Source organism: Hyla sarda, chromosome 2, assembly GCF_029499605.1.
Source record: "Hyla sarda isolate aHylSar1 chromosome 2, aHylSar1.hap1, whole genome shotgun sequence".
Classification (NCBI taxonomy): domain Eukaryota; kingdom Metazoa; phylum Chordata; class Amphibia; order Anura; family Hylidae; genus Hyla; species Hyla sarda.
The window spans coordinates 377173546-377188894 of record NC_079190.1 but is presented as its reverse complement, the minus strand read 5'-3'; the positions used below and the strand labels follow the sequence as shown (position 1 = coordinate 377188894).

At 46.2% G+C, this 15349-nt stretch overlaps 1 long non-coding RNA gene across 1 annotated transcript in view; it reads right to left on the bottom strand.

Moving 5' to 3' along the window:
* Window positions 1-4013: 4013 nt before the first annotated feature.
* LOC130356651 (uncharacterized) overlaps window positions 4014-15349 on the bottom strand; it is a 134455-nt gene continuing 123119 nt past the window's right edge. The window contains exon 4 of the long non-coding RNA XR_008888958.1: window positions 4014-4385. This is a non-coding gene — a long non-coding RNA (uncharacterized LOC130356651). The remainder of the gene's footprint in view (window positions 4386-15349) is intronic.

Here is a 15349-nt window from a genome sequence, read left to right as displayed (position 1 = left end):
CTATATCTGACCTCCTTCCATGCACTCCCTTGCCGGATCTTGTTGCCCTTGTGCCTAGTGAAAGCGTTTTGTGTGTCCAAAGCCTGTGTACCAGAACTTCTGCTATCCACCCTGACTACGAACCTTGCTGCCTGCCCCGACCTTCTGCTACGTCCGACCTTGCTTCTGTCTACTCCCTTGTACCGCGCCTATCTTCAGCAGCCAGAGAGGTTGAGCCGTTGCTAGTGGATACGACCTGGTCACTACCGCCGCAGCAAGACCATCCCGCTTTGCGGCGGGCTCTGGTGAAAACCTGTAGTGACTTAGAACCGGTCCACTAGCACGGTCCACGCCAATCCCTCTCTGGCACAGAGGATCCACCTCCTGCCAGCCGGCATCGTGACAACTTGCAGATACACATGCAGAAGACTTGCAGATATATTCACATGCAGAAGACTTGCAGATACACATGCAGAAGACTTGTTGTGTAATGAACCTACAGTACCTGACCCGGCTACAATGCCCTGCATATCTCTCTGTTCTTTACGGTATGATGCTGCTGATCAGAAGTTGGGAATGGCGGCACAATTAGTTGCAGGGCTGATGCTCACAACTCCCCACAGCAGGATATTTAAACTGCTCTATGAGGGGAATTCATCAAACAATTTAGATGTATTTTTTGTCTAAATTTGTCGTTAGAAAAGTTGCATCTTTCCTCCATGCGACTTTTTATTCCACAATTGATTTATAGGCTTTTTTAAAGTAAACCCGGATGTTGCCTCATTTAGACCACATTATGCAGTGGTTGCTGATTTATCAAATGCGACTTTTTCGGAGAAGTCGCACGGACGGACCAGGTCAACCCAGCCCTAAAAAAATAAACCAGTGGCCTCTCATAATTTTCTCGACGAAAACATTAATATTGTAAAGATAAAACATTCCCCGCTGCTCTGTCCCGATATCCCCTTGCCTCAGGGATGTATAAAAACTATGGGGGGGTATTTATCAATTTTGCATGTTGACAGTTTCTTTTTACCCTTTTTTTGTCACTTTGGTTTTCGTGGACATGGACCAAATTTATCATTTGGTGCAAGTTGTTAGTAATTTTGGCTCAAATGTTGAAATCAGCTGTTCACAGCGTCTTTTACACAGAACTTACCACCACAGAGGACGCGTATTTTACCCCATAGAGCAGCCATTTCGGAGTCCCTACTGCAGTATATCAGCAAGCAACATGAGTTATTTTCTTTTGTGGGGTTTATAGCCACCATGTGAAATGGATTTTATTTTCAACTTGAGTAGTTTTTGTTTTTTTGGTTACTTTAGTGCAGTGGTCTTCAACCTGCGGACCTCCAGATGTTGCAAAACTACAATTCCCAGCATGCCCAGACAGCCGTTGGCTGTCCGGGCATGCTGGGAGTTGTAGTTTTGCAACATCTGGAGGTCCGCAGGTTGGAGACCACTCTTTTAGTGCTTACCTTTCCTGAACCTGTGTGGCCATGTCCAATGCTGGCTCAACGGAGGGTGAAGGTTCCTCAGAGACAACTATGTCGCAGGATAGTATTGCGCAGCCCTGGAGGCGTCGCTGCTTTCACAAATAATTTTTTTTAATGTATTTTGATGCCTTCACATTTTCTGACATTGCTAAGTGTGTTTTCCATGTGCAAAATTTCTTGGCGGTGATTTGTGCCAAAAAAAACCTAATGGCGCAAAATTGCGCCAAAGATCAATTGGCGCAAATGATGAATTACTGACTAAAGTTAAAATCCCACACAGGACCGTGGGATTTTGATAAAGTTGTAAAAATGACAGTTGAGAAAATGCGCCAAACTTTGGCGCAAAAAGACATTGCGCCAAAGCATTGCGCCAAAGTTACACATAAATCCTTTGATGAATACCCCCCTATGTCCGCAGTGAGAGGGCAGAGGCAGGGGAGAGCGCGACCCATCACCGCTCTCCCCTGCCTCTGATCCCCGCTGAGCGCTGCGGGGATGTAGTTTGCTACATCCCTACTACTTTGACCTGATCTCTGCGCTCTCACAGCAGGGATCCAGTTTGCTACATCCCGGCTGTGAGAGCCGCGGAGATCAGAGAACAGCAACGGGGAAAATGTGTCCTGAAAGCTGCCAAATAATAACCACAACTGTGATGCACTCCCCCAAACCCACCCCCCCCCCCAAACACCAATCGTAGGGGCTGGGTATGTGCGTCTTAGCCACTCACAGTGGCTTTGGTAACTCAGCATGTGGATCAGCTGCTAGGTCACATTCTATTATGAGGCATATGGATTGTCAGCGAGGTAGAGTGCTTATGAGGGGTATCATTGATCGTGTGATTTTTCATAAATTTGGCGCACAAAGCTTAAAAAATGTGCAACTTTTTGGTTAAAAAAAAGCCAGTACATAATTAAGTAAATTTTTCATAAATTCCCCTCTTTATCTTTAGCCTGTGCCCATCATAGACATTGGGGGGTATGTATGAAGGATTTTACCCTGTTTTTTTGACTGTGATTTGTCTCAAATTTCCTTTTATGTCACTTTTTGCGACAAACAATTGCGCCAAATGGTTTAGAACAAAATCACTGATTTCACTTTGTTAGTCGTGATTTCAGTTACAATCATTCTTTGGTCTGGAATTCATTAATTGTGACTTTTCAATTTGGCGCAAGTTTAGGCGCAAATACCTTCATTTAGGCGCAAATCTACACCATGAATAAAGTGACAGAGAAAATAGCTACAACATTAGAACGTCCCAAAGTCAGATTTACTGGCTGGAATTCTGGGGTCTGCGCCTTTTGTAGGGCTACATTTGTGCCAAAATTACAAACTTGCCTACGACAATTGATAATTTACGCGCAAATATGCTCCATTTGACGCAAAAAAAACATACATAAAATCACACATTGCTACACCATTATTGATACATGTCCCCCATTGTTATTGGTAGCCAGTGTTCATCACCCCTGTATACCTGACCTGCTGTGACCAGACCGCTGCTTGTGACCCTACCTGCCATTGCCTTCTGACTTTGTACTGCACAACCTCCTGGTTTGCACTTTTGCTTGTCCTGACTCTGTTGCAGTTTTTGTACCATACTTCTCTTAAGGTTTTAACTCTCTGGCTTGTTTTATCTGCTCACTCGGTACCTATTTGACCAGTGTGTTCCTGACCTGGCCTTTCTGACTTCCCTGATGCCCTGTGCGTTGTAGAGACCTTTGCCCAGTCAAGGATCACCGTTGTAAAGGACATCTGCAGCAAACAACAACTTATCCTCTATCCTCTATCCTCTAGTGTTTGATCGCGGGGGGTCTGAACGCTGGGACCCCCCGCAATCTCCTGCACGGGGCCACAGCTCTGTTGCGGCTCTCCCGGGCAGGAGGCGTGCATAAAACTGTATGGGGAGGGGGCGTACCGACGCCCTCTCATAGAGCGGCAATGCAGGGCCCCGTTTGGCAGATCGTGGGGGTCCCAGTGGTTGGACCCCCCGCGATCAAACACTTATCCCCTATCTTGTGGATAGGGGATACGTTGTTTTTTGCTGATAGAGATAGAGACAGCGGTTGGGAAGAGATTCAGGTCTGCACTGATCCCTACCCCAGATGTGACACTCTGCAGCTAAAAATCTGTTCCACATATCTCAATGGAGTTGTTTTTGCAGCATGCACATTCATTTTTGCAGGAATTTGACAATTGCTAAAATGTCTGAAACATATCTGTTGCATGTGAACACAGCTTACCAGTACCAAAATAGAATCATCTTACATTAGTAAAGTATTTGTTAGAGGAAGAAGAAGAATTTTACTGCCTGGTTAAATCTGAGATATTGCATTATCACTGCCTTGCACTTGCCTTGTCCTACCTCCAGGGAGCTAGTATTGGGTTGGGTGATCAGAAGCATCCCAGATGCTGAAGCTCTTATCCTCGCAGCATTACAATAAATAACTGGCAGCTAGTATTTATACTGCCCCTGCTGCTCATAAAATAGAAGTTGGCGGTCAGGACAGTATTGACTTCACATGGCTTCTGTGGTGCACAACGACAATTTATTGACTTTTTTTTGAATATTTTGCTCAATTAAATGATCATATGAGGTGTAACCATTGGCCATCTAGCCTGTCTTTCTGTTTTGCTGAACCAGACAAGTTTAAATGGATAGTTATAAAGAGATCATTGTTCTTTCTGGTTCTCAAAGGACTTTTTAAAGACCCTCTTTGGGAAAGTCCAGGCGGGTTTCTTGACAGAGCATAGAATGAAACTGAGAAATAAAGTGCAAGTAGTGTTTCCATATTGTCATTCATTCCCCCTGCCATGTAATGCATGACTGTCTAAACTACTCCTGCAATTCTCATAGGATCGATCCTCCCTTTATAATCTTCCACAAAAGCTCCATTACATTATCTTCAATGGCTGTTGAAATAAACAGAGCTAAAGTAAGAAGCAAACCAGGCTGAACTTACTATCAATTACATTTTTTCATTTTTAGATTCTACATTTTTAGAAGGATCCATTAAGGGTTATTTGGGTTTTCAATGTGGCTTTTGTCATAGTTTTAAATTTCCTTTGTTTCTCTGTTTATCTCAGTCAGGGTCTGTTTTTTTTTTTTTTTTTTTTTTTTGTTCTTAAAGAATAAACAATCTTTTCATACAACTTCCTTCCCTTTGATAGCCTATGTGATCTGTACCATAATTGAAAATCACTTTATTTACCTGAAATTCATCATTACCCCTGGAAAAAAAGCTCTACAGTCTTGGCAACTAAGTGTCTCACATCTTTCCAGTTTGCTGTTCTCTGCCTGCTGTTAGGCTATGTTCACATGGTAGCAATTCTGCGCAGAATTTCACATTGGAATTCCGCATGGTAATTCTGCAGCAGCGGAATTCAATGGGACTCTGTTGCGCTGTGCTCCCAGGGAAATTTCCATACCAGATGATTCTGGTGCTGAAATTCAGATTCCGCTTTCTGCAGAAAGAATGAACATGTCCATTCTTTCTGCGGGCTCTATGAGATGGCGCGTTCCTGTGTGCATTCATGCCGGCGCCTGCAGTCTGGAGAATGTCAGCACGGAGAGTTTTTGTGCGGACATTCTGCCGTGTGAACCCTGCCTCAGGCTTAGTTTGTCTCTAGTAACACCAATGCCAGTGCCAATCTGATGAAGTGTCTAGCACCCAAAAAGTGTAATCGGATTAATAAAGTTTTGAAACTTTATTCAAGTTTGATCGTCCCTTTCCACTCTGAGTGCAGCGCCTATTGAGGGATATTTTCTTTGCACACTCCTGATTCTCATGCGGATTTCTGGTCAAATGGCACCTTGGGAATCCAGTGCATCAGTAACCCCTTCTCCCTCTATATTCTACCTATATTTGTGTATTGTAAGTAATATATCAGCACAGTTACAGCCTATTTAATTCAGTGCACTTTCATCATGAGTATGTCATAGCATAGCAGTAAGGAGCAGGTGTTGTGCTAGTATTGGGCAGACAACTAAGGAAGAGGAAGCATCAGTGCGTATTCTGTTGACCAACAGCTTAGCTAGTCCCTGCCCCTGAAAAAAATAAAAAAAGAGAAAGAGCTGTGTACCATAGATGGGGCTCCATAACAGCAGTGAGAGCACTGAAATCTCCTCGGCACCACATTGAAGGGTTAATCTAACAAAATCATATAGGTTTACAGAAATATTCTAAAATGACAGATACAGTTTAAGCTTAAAAAGTACCTGTCACCAAATAAACTTTTCTAAACTAACTCAGGCTATGTTCCCTAGCTATTCCTAACATGACATCACTGAAGACTGCTGGGGGACCACCTCCGCCCTCACATCGTTGCAGTGCTGTTATGGATAGAAGACCTCAAGCTCTGTATCTTTCAGTGAAGCTCTTTGCAGCTTTCAATGAGGCTCTGTGCAGCTTTCATTGAGGCTCTGTGCAGCTGTCAATCAAGCTCAGTGCAGAAAAACACTTCCTGAGTTTCGTCTCCTGCCAGGCCAACTCACTGTATTAATTGTGGCAGGGAACAGAACAGAACCACCTAGTGGCCATTTTTTCTGTTACATTTTAAACATATTTATGTTGATAATTTTTAAAGCAAGTAAATGGGAAAGTGTCTGCTAATTATACAAGGAACACTATATTAAACGTTTTATTTGGTGACAGGTACTCTTTAAGGCCACACGGAATGGATCCTCAGCGTATTTTACGCTTCAGATCTGTTGATGACAGACCCTAGAGTGTGCCTCCATCTGTGCCTGCCTGCTCGTAGAGGCAATCCGCCTCTACGAGCAGACACGCAGCAATCTGCAAGTCACTGCATGCATTGTACTCACAGACATTGCAGCCGCTCCCCCTGCTCCCTAAGCTAGGCCAAAAGTGGCCGCAATGTGTGCGAGTACACTGCACATGTGCGTGACGACTTGCAGAACAATGTGTGTTTGCTCGGAGCTGGCACAGCTGGAGGCAATCTGTAGGGTCCATCACTGGTGGATCCGCATCATAAAATACGCTGCAGATCTGTTCCCTGTGACCCTACCCTAATACTATTTTCACACTGCCTTAGAAGTGTCCATTTTTCACAAGTATATACAATGCAAATGTTGACCATAGATAAGGGAAGGGTGTCAAGAAACGATACAAGTAATGTGCCTATTTTCCATGAGAGCTTTTGCCGTATACAGTAAATGTATAAATAAACATCCTTTTAGCCTTTGTTTTAGAAAACATATGTTTATGTTCATTTGTTACATGAAATAGGAAAACAGACTGTGCAATCATAGAGAGGCATCCAGTAAAAAATGTAAACCATGCAGTATATGTTTTTTTTAATAGGACAGGCTATGTATGGTGGATGGCATCTGTCAGAGGTATCCCCAGAGATATATGACACTGTTAGAAAGTGTGAAAATAGCCTTTTTGTAAATTGTAAACAAGGTGTTATTTTTGCAACATAAAAAAACTGATGTTTTTGTTGCCTTATACATTTAACCCCTGTTGCAATCACTCCTTAAATTGACTTAAAAAAGAGAAAAAGCTAACAAACTCCATCAAATTGATCTATATAATCCTGGGTTTCTGCTGGGTCCACACAGTGGGTTTTCGCTTTTTTTATGGAGACAGTAATGTCCACGCGGTCTTAGCGCCAACTGATTCAGTCGGTGCCAGCCGCCCTTGGAATTTCCGTCTGGAATATTTTTAACTGGAGATTCTGTAGTCTGAATATAGCATAACACTTTTCTGCTTTTTGAACTCAGTCTTAAACAAGACATATTTTTTAGAAAAACATGGCTGTAAATTTGAGTTAAAATTACAAATAAGTATTTGCTAAATAATGTACTTAAAGCCCATGGAAGTATATTAAAGTCTATGAGAAAGCGGGCATCAGTGCATACACTGTGTGAAAAAAACATCTATAATTCTTAACGACTGTTAAAATAATGAACATGTTAATTGTCATTGTAAGATATAAAATTTTAACATAAAATAGTGAAAAACTGTAAAAATTTGACTGAAGTTTAACATGGTTGTAATCTTACCATTGTGTACTATCTATTCTGGGGAAGCTCAGCAAATGTCATACAAGCTAAACTCAAATAGCATCATTTGTCAAAATGAATCAGGACTCACGCACCAGGTTATATTGGGCAACATGTCCACTATTTCTCTGAGACACGCCCTTTAGATCAATATTATTATGGAAGTCTTGAAGTGATGGATAGTATAAATTGTTGCAATCTGTCATCATTTTATTTGTACATATTTGTGTGAATTACTCAATTACTATTGCACCTACGTCCAGACTGTTAAGTTAAAGTTGTATCAGAATCAAAGGTTGAACTGGTAGAAGGTGCACTTCTATATGATAATGATCATGTGTAATGGTTCCAGCGGGTTTTAATGCTGCTGAACCAGACTGCGTTATGGCTATTAGAAAGGGAGGAAAAAATGAAAAAGCAATAATGAAAAATCCCTGCATACTTAAGGGGTTAAATTACAGGTATACTTAAAAACAGATGAAATGTTACTGTCATGAAATAAAATTATTGACATGTCATACAGATATTTCAAATATTTTGATCTTTTGAGGTCTCAGAACTGCAGCAGGCTTCACTGCCTGGCTCAGTGCTCTTCATATAAGGTGTGGTGCTCTTGGTATGGCTAGCTATGTTGGTGTAAGGACACATACCCTAGAACTTCTTTGGCCCTCGCTGCCTTAGTTGCCATTATACAATTAAAAATATGGGAACCAAGTCCAAGACATGTTGTTCCGAAACCACTGCCTATTCCACATTGCTAAAGTGTGACATTGGACACTTCCTGGAGCACCATTTTCAAGAAGCACTTCAGGTCCATTTACCTGTATCCCTTCGCTTTCCCACCCATCCACAGTACCTGACATCAGGCCTCCTATGCTGATGGACCTTTATTGTATGGTTTAATCCCTACCCACTAAGGGTATGTTCCACAAGCAGAATTCTGCGCGGTGAACATTAACATCAGTGTGAATGGGTCTTCCGCGAAACCCGCTCACACGGCGGAATTGTCCGCCACTGAAATTGTTCTGTGCAAAGAAAGAACATGTTCATTCTTTGCATGGAAGTCCGCGAGCACTGCATAGCCATCAATGGTGACGGCGCAGTGTCGCGCGGTGGCCACTAGATGGAATCTGTGCTCGCGGAAATTCTGCGAGCGGAGATTCCGCAGTGTGAACGTACCCTAAAGCTGATATGTCCAGTTTTGCTAAACAAATTGTGGATAAATGAAAACAGGCATTTTCTCACTCAACTATTTGTTCCACTCTTAAATGTACTCTGTGAACTTAAAAATATCTACTCTGGATAAGGCTCAGTTAGCTGCTGCCATCTCATCTCTACAGGACCCTGTGAAACAACATTCTACTTACCTCTTTGTCCTGAAACAGCATATGAATGATAAAGATAGTAGAAATCGCCACAGTAACCTGCGCATATGTAGCCTTCCGGAATCGATCATGCCCTCTGAAATATACTCTATGATGGACTTCTTGGAACAACCTTTTTACACTGAAGTTGATAAAGACAGAGCTCATAGAGCCTTCCACCCTCCCAGCACTATGACTCAATACCTAGAAATACTGTGGTGTGTATCATCAGCATTCCTGCTCAGAGGTTCACCCCCTCAACTCTAAACTATGATGTGAAATTCTTACTCGCCCTAAAGATTTGGGTTAGACAGACCTGCCAGATTGTCACCTATATTTCTAAGGTGTCTTACATTGCCTTCTTGACAAACTCCTTGGTTAAGACTCCAAATTATGGGTGCGTATTGCACATGATACTTATGCTCATACTTTGGTATCTGCCCCATGGACATGTCTTCCTTTGTTAGGTGTTTCTTCAAATTTTACTTTCACAGCTTCTTTCATGCTTCAATCCCTACACCCCTCCATTAATCAACACTCTATGATTGATCCTCAGGGACCCCTTTAATGCCAGGTAATCTTTCCTTACCCACAGGCCACTCTTGCCAGTTCCCAACTAAAGCTGTACCCAGACTTCTTTGTTTCACAGACATACTCTCCACTACTGGCTGTCACGATGCCGGCTGGCAGGTAGTGGATCCTCTGTGCCAGAGAGGGATTGGCGTGGACCGTGCTAGAGGATCGGTTCTAAGTCACTACTGGTTTTCACCAGAGCCCGCCGCAAAGCGGGATGGTCTTGCTGCGGCGGTAGTGACCAGGTCGTATCCCCTAGCAACGGCTCAACCTCTCTGGCTGCTGAAGATAGGCGCGGTACAAGGGAGTAGACAGAAGCAAGGTCGGACGTAGCAGAAGGTCGGGGCAGGCAGCAAGGATCGTAGTCAGGGGCAACGGCAGAAGGTCTGGAATCACAGGCAAGGAACACACAAGGAACGCTTTCACTGGCACTAGGGCAACAAGATCCGGCGAGGGAGTGAAGGGGAAGTGAGGTGATATAGGGAAGTGCACAGGTGTAAACACTAATTGGAACCACTGCACCAATCAGCGGTGCAGTGGCCCTTTAAATCGCAAAGACCCGGCGCGCGCGCGCCCTAGGGAGCGGGGCCGCGCGCGCCGGGACAGAACTGACGGGGAGCGAGTAAGGTACGGGAGCCGGGGTGCGCATCGCGAGCGGGCGCTACCCGCATCGCGAATCGCATCCCGGCCGGAGGTGGTAACGCAGCGCCCCGGGTCCGTGGAACCGACCGGGGCGCTGCAGTGAGGGAAGTGTAGCGAGCGCTCCGGGGAGGAGCGGGGACCCGGAGCGCTCGGCGTAACAGTACCCCCCCCCTTGGGTCTCCCCCTCTTCTTGGGGCCTGAGAACCTGAGGATCAGACTTTTGTCCAGGATATTGTCCTCAGGTTCCCAGGACCTCTCTTCTGGACCACAACCCTCCCAATCCACTAAAAAAAAAAGTTCTTCCCCTGACCTTTTTAGAGGCCAAAATCTCTTTGACAGAGAAGATGTCCGAGGAGCCGGAAACAGGAGTGGGAGGAACAGATTTAGGAGAAAAACGGTTGAGGATGAGAGGTTTAAGAAGAGAGACGTGAAAGGCATTAGGGATACGAAGAGAAGGAGGAAGAAGAAGTTTGTAAGAGACAGGATTAATTTGACACAAAACTTTAAAAGGACCAAGATAGCGTGGTCCCAACTTATAGCTCGGGACACGGAAACGGACATATTTAGCGGAGAGCCATACCTTGTCTCCAGGGGAAAAAATGGGAGGAGCTCTTCTTTTCTTATCTGCGAATCTCTTCATGCGAGAAGAAGCCTGTAAGAGAGAATTTTGGGTCTCTTTCCATATGGTGGAAAGATCACGAGAAATTTCATCCACAGCGGGCAGACCAGAGGGCAAGGGGGTAGGGAGGGGGGGAAGAGGGTGACGGCCGTACACCACGAAAAACGGAGATTTGGAGGAAGATTCAGAGATTCTGAAATTATACGAGAATTCGGCCCAAGGTAGAAGATCTGCCCAGTCATCCTGGCGGGAGGAAACAAAATGTCGTAAATAGTCACCCAAGATCTGGTTAATTCTCTCTACTTGTCCATTGGATTGAGGATGGTATGCAGAAGAAAAATTTAATTTAATCTTGAGTTGTTTACAGAGAGCCCTCCAGAATTTAGACACAAATTGGACGCCTCTATCCGAGACGATCTGTGTAGGCAACCCGTGAAGACGAAAAATGTGTACAAAAAATTGTTTAGCCAACTGAGGCGCTGAAGGAAGACCAGGAAGAGGGATGAAATGTGCCATTTTGGAGAATCGATCAACGACCACCCAAATAACAGTGTTGCCATGGGATGGGGGTAAGTCAGTAATAAAATCCATACCAATCAGAGACCAAGGTTGTTCGGGGACAGGTAGAGGATGAAGAAAACCAGCGGGCTTCTGGCGAGGAGTCTTATCCCGGGCACAGATAGTGCAGGCTCGCACAAAGTCCACCACATCAGTCTCTAGAGTCGGCCACCAATAGAAGCGAGAGATGAGTTGCACAGATTTCTTGATGCCCGCATGACCTGCGAGATGGGAGGAGTGACCCCATTTGAGGATCCCAAGGCGTTGGCGTGGAGAAACAAAGGTCTTTCCTGGAGGAGTTTGCCTGATGGAGGCTGGAGAAGTGGAAATCAGGCAGTCAGGAGGAATGATGTGTTGAGGAGAGAGTTCAATTTCAGAGGCATCTGAGGAACGAGAGAGAGCATCGGCCCTAATGTTTTTATCAGCAGGCCGAAAGTGAATTTCAAAATTAAATCGGGCAAAGAACAGAGACCACCTGGCCTGACGAGGATTCAGCCGTTGGGCAGACTGGAGGTAGGAGAGGTTCTTGTGATCGGTGTAAATAATAACTGGAAATCTTGATCCCTCCAGCAGATGCCTCCATTCCTCAAGTGCTAATTTAATGGCTAGAAGCTCTCGATCCCCGATGGAGTAGTTCCTCTCCGCCGGAGAGAAGGTCCTGGAAAAAAAACCACAAGTAACAGCATGCCCGGAAGAGTTTTTTTGTAGAAGGACAGCTCCAGCTCCCACTGAGGAGGCATCAACCTCCAATAGGAAGGGTTTAGATGGGTCAGGTCTGGAGAGCACGGGAGCCGAAGAAAAGGCAGACTTGAGTCGTTTAAAGGCGTCTTCCGCTTGAGGAGGCCAAGACTTGGGATCGGCATTTTTTTTTGTTAAAGCCACAATAGGAGCCACAATGGTAGAAAAATGTGGAATAAATTGCCTGTAATAATTGGCGAACCCCAAAAAACGTTGGATGGCACGGAGTCCGGAGGGGCGTGGCCAATCTAAGACGGCAGAGAGTTTATCTGGGTCCATTTGTAGTCCCTGGCCAGAGACCAAGTATCCTAGAAAAGGAAGAGATTGGCATTCAAACAGACATTTCTCTATTTTGGCATAGAGTTGATTATCACGAAGTCTCTGAAGAACCATACGGACATGCTGGCGGTGTTCTTCAAGATTGGCAGAAAAAATCAGGATATCGTCCAGATATACAACAACACAGGAGTATAGTAGATCACGAAAAATTTCATTAACAAAGTCTTGGAAGACGGCAGGGGCGTTGCATAGACCAAAGGGCATGACCAGATACTCAAAGTGTCCATCTCTGGTGTTAAATGCCGTTTTCCATTCATCCCCCTCTCTGATGCGGATGAGATTATAAGCACCTCTTAAGTCCAGTTTGGTAAAAATATGGGCACCTTGGAGACGATCAAAGAGTTCAGAGATGAGGGGTAGGGGGTAGCGGTTCTTAACCGTGATTTTATTAAGACCGCGGTAGTCAATGCAAGGACGTAGAGAGCCATCTTTTTTGGACACAAAGAAAAATCCGGCTCCGGCAGGAGAGGAGGATTTACGGATAAAGCCCTTTTTTAAATTTTCTTGGACGTATTCAGACATGGCAAGAGTCTCTGGGACGGACAGAGGATAGATTCTGCCCCGGGGTGGAGTTCAATGGGACAATCATAAGGCCTGTGAGGAGGTAGAGTCTCAGCTTGTTTTTTGCAAAAAACGTCCGCAAAGTCCATATAGGCCTTAGGGAGACCGGTTACATGAGGAAGCACAGGGACACGGCAAGGTTTACTGGGAACCGGTTTTAAGCAGTCCTTGGAACAAGAGGGCCCCCAACTCTTGATCTCCCCAGTGGACCAATCCAGGATTGGGGAATGGAGTTGAAGCCAGGGAAGTCCAAGAAGGATTTCAGAAGTGCAATTGGGGAGGACCAACAGTTCAATCCTCTCGTGATGAGATCCGATGCACATTAGAAGGGGCTCCGTGCGGAAACGTATAGTACAGTCCAATCTTTCATTGTTTACACAATTGATGTAGAGGGGTCTGGCGAGACTGGTCACCGGGATGTTGAACCTGTTGACGAGAGAGGCTAAGATGAAATTTCCTGCAGATCCAGAGTCCAAGAAGGCCACAGCAGAGAAGGAGAAGGCAGAGGCAGACATCCGCACAGGCACAGTAAGACGTGGAGAAGCAGAGTAGACATCAAGGACTGTCTCACTTTTGTGCGGAGTCAGCGGACGTCTTTCCAGGCGGGGAGGACGGATAGGACAATCCTTCAGGAAGTGTTCGGTACTAGCACAGTACAGGCAGAGATTCTCCATGCGGCGTCGTGTCCTCTCTTGGGGTGTCAGGCGAGACCGGTCGACCTGCATAGCCTCCACGGCGGGAGGCACAGGAACAGATTGCAGGGGACCAGAGGAGAGAGGAGCCGGGGAGAAGAAACGCCTCGTGCGAACAGAGTCCATATCCTGGCGGAGCTCCTGACGCCGTTCGGAAAAACGCATGTCAATGCGAGTGGCAAGATGGATGAGTTCATGTAGGTTAGCAGGGATTTCTCGTGCGGCCAGAACATCTTTAATGTTGCTGGATAGGCCTTTTTTAAAGGTCGCGCAGAGTGCCTCATTATTCCAGGATAATTCTGAAGCAAGGGTACGGAACTGTACGGCATACTCGCCAACGGAAGAATTACCCTGGACCAGGTTCAACAGGGCAGTCTCAGCAGAAGAGGCTCGGGCAGGTTCCTCAAAGACACTTCGAATTTCCGAGAAGAAGGAGTGTACAGAGGCAGTGACGGGGTCATTGCGGTCCCAGAGCGGTGTGGCCCAAGCCAGGGCTTTTCCAGACAGCAGGCTGACTACGAAAGCCACCTTAGACCTTTCAGTGGGGAACTGGTCCGACATCATCTCCAAGTGTAATGAACATTGGGAAAGAAAGCCACGGCAAAACTTAGAGTCCCCATCAAATTTATCCGGCAAGGATAGTCGTATTCCAGAAGCGGCCACTCGCTGCGGAGGAGGTACAGGAGCTGGCGGAGGAGATGATTGCTGGAGCTGTGGTAGTAACTGTTGTAGCATAACAGTCAGTTGAGACAGCTGTTGGCCTTGTTGCGCAATCTGTTGTGACTGCTGGGCGACCACCGTGGTGAGGTCAGCGACAACTGGCAGAGGAACTTCAGCGGGATCCATGGCCGGATCTACTGTCACGATGCCGGCTGGCAGGTAGTGGATCCTCTGTGCCAGAGAGGGATTGGCGTGGACCGTGCTAGAGGATCGGTTCTAAGTCACTACTGGTTTTCACCAGAGCCCGCCGCAAAGCGGGATGGTCTTGCTGCGGCGGTAGTGACCAGGTCGTATCCCCTAGCAACGGCTCAACCTCTCTGGCTGCTGAAGATAGGCGCGGTACAAGGGAGTAGACAGAAGCAAGGTCGGACGTAGCAGAAGGTCGGGGCAGGCAGCAAGGATCGTAGTCAGGGGCAACGGCAGAAGGTCTGGAATCACAGGCAAGGAACACACAAGGAACGCTTTCACTGGCACTAGGGCAACAAGATCCGGCGAGGGAGTGAAGGGGAAGTGAGGTGATATAGGGAAGTGCACAGGTGTAAACACTAATTGGAACCACTGCACCAATCAGCGGTGCAGTGGCCCTTTAAATCGCAAAGACCCGGCGCGCGCGCGCCCTAGGGAGCGGGGCCGCGCGCGCCGGGACAGAACTGACGGGGAGCGAGTAAGGTACGGGAGCCGGGGTGCGCATCGCGAGCGGGCGCTACCCGCATCGCGAATCGCATCCCGGCCGGAGGTGGTAACGCAGCGCCCCGGGTCCGTGGAACCGACCGGGGCGCTGCAGTGAGGGAAGTGTAGCGAGCGCTCCGGGGAGGAGCGGGGACCCGGAGCGCTCGGCGTAACACTGGCATTCTTCCCCAGTCCGTTAAAATCCCACTATTCCTCCTCAGCATCACTTCACATACACTCTGCTGTGTCACTTCTATACCTCTACGAAACACTATTGCAATCTTTATCACTTTCTAAACCTAAACTGTGGGGGCAAGTGGAAGCGTCGCTTGCTCCAATTACTCTTCCTTCTGCTCTTTGGATTTTGCGTAAGG